This window comes from Notothenia coriiceps, unplaced genomic scaffold (assembly GCF_000735185.1).
Source record: "Notothenia coriiceps isolate Sejong01 unplaced genomic scaffold, NC01 NC01_scaffold00009252, whole genome shotgun sequence".
Classification (NCBI taxonomy): domain Eukaryota; kingdom Metazoa; phylum Chordata; class Actinopteri; order Perciformes; family Nototheniidae; genus Notothenia; species Notothenia coriiceps.
The window spans coordinates 1-1,906 of NW_011341953.1; the positions used below are offsets into that span (position 1 = coordinate 1).

The 1,906-nt window shown below is 40.8% G+C and overlaps 1 long non-coding RNA gene across 1 annotated transcript; it reads right to left on the reverse strand.

The window, feature by feature from the left end:
• Positions 1-169: 169 nt before the first annotated feature.
• LOC104945205 (uncharacterized) lies at positions 170-919 on the reverse strand. Its single transcript, XR_798315.1, has 2 exons — positions 776-919; positions 170-557 (listed from the first exon to the last, which is right to left on the reverse strand). It is a non-coding gene; the product is annotated as an uncharacterized lncRNA (long non-coding RNA).
• Positions 920-1,906: the final 987 nt, after the last annotated feature.

Here is a 1,906-nt window from a genome sequence, read left to right on the forward strand (position 1 = left end):
TGAGCACACACTCAAAGTCCCAGCCAGGCTGCGGGTGTGTGTGTGTTTCGGGCTGGGTTTCGCTGTGTCTCGCTGTCTCGCAGACGGCCACTGAGCTCACAGGGAGGGGAGGTGGGGGGGGGGCAGGAGCTCCAACAAGCCGATTATTTTGTCCAATCCATCTTTTTTTAAAACAGCAATTGTAAATACAAAACGGCTTCAAATCTAGGTTAAAAATGGACTGGATCACAGTTTATATTGGATTGTCGGGTTTTGGTGCGACATAATTCCTTTGTTTGTTTGTTTGTTTGTCTGTCTAGACATTTAACTAGTATGTGAGCAGTGATGTGTGCATGCCAGACTTAAAAACAGTGATTATACAGAGTGTGTGGGCGATGCATTTAACAAAAATAAACCATGAATGAAAATGTGAATCATAATGTCAGTATTATGTTTAAGTTTAAATGTAAGAGTAAATATAGTTGTGCTTTTATATTGTGAGGGGAAAGTTCTATAAATTCTCAAATTCGCAGTCAAAGTCTGTCATTCTGCACAGGATGTACTTCCACTGCCGATCCCTGAAACAAAAGACAAAAATCTGTCACTTCAACTATCGTAAATCATAAAACTTTACCGTTTTTTCTTTGGTGTGCCAACACATTCTGGTCCCATCAGGCAAACTCCGGAGATATTGTCTTCCAATTGAGAGGATTTCAACAATTTCTGGATGGATTACCAAACCGTGGCCTCATGGGATCAGAAGTTATTAGGAGATAAACAGATGTTGTGATCAAACCTCAGCACTCCACTGAAGGTGGACTCGGCTCCTCGGATGAAGAATCCATAACTGGGGACCACCATCTCGCCCTCCTCTCTGTACTGCTCAGGGACGTCACTGGTCTTCCTGTGGATGCAAATTAGCCGTGTGTGGCATGTTGAGTATCACAATGTGAAGCTTTAAAAGTACAGTTGGATTTATTGGGAAATATGATCATTTGGTTATCTTGCCAAGATTAAAACAAGAAGATCGACCCCATTCTCATATCCAAACAGTAAAATTGTGTCTTCGTGAAACATTTGTATAGTTTATAAGTAAAAGTTGTGTGAAATTATTTACGAATTTACAGCAACACGTGTCAAGATGAGCTTGTTAGGTGCATACAGTCTTTCAACACAAACTACTCGGGGAGGTTTAGGCAACAAAAAAGATGTATTGGTATTTCCCTGATGGCTCCCACAGGATGGCTGACATCCTCATGGATTCATCTTCTTATTATAGACACATGCATTTCCTAACATTTGGTCTACCTATGTTGTAAATGTATTATCTCTTCGATTTACACACGGCATCTATTGCACGTCTGTCCGTCCTGGGAGAGGGATCCCTCCTCTGTTGCTCTCCCTGAGGTTTCTCCCATGTTCCCCTTTAAACTGTGGGTTTTCTCTGGAAGTGTTTCCTTGTACGATGTGAGGGTCTAAGGACAGAGGGTCTAAGGACAGAGGGTCTAAGGACAGAGGGTCTAAGGACAGAGGGTGTCGTATTGTCATACTGATATTCTGTACAAACTGTGAAGTCCACTGAGACAAATGTAACATTGTGATATTGGGCTATATAAATAAACATATTGATTGATTGATTGATTGATTGATTGATTGATTGATTGATTGATTGATGGTATTTCTGGTTTAAATAACTACATGTGAAACACTTGGTTAAGTTTAAGACATCAAACCTAGTTAGGTAAACAAAAGATTGTGATTTGGTTTAAAAATAACCGGAGAAGTGCTATTAGTTAAGTTTTGAAGTCACGTGACAGTTGACAGTAAGGGCTTATGTACTAAAGCCACTCACGAACATGCGATGGTTCAGTTAGTCCTGCATTTTTTGGGTCCATCCAGACCACTCAGACCACTCTGACCTTCGTTC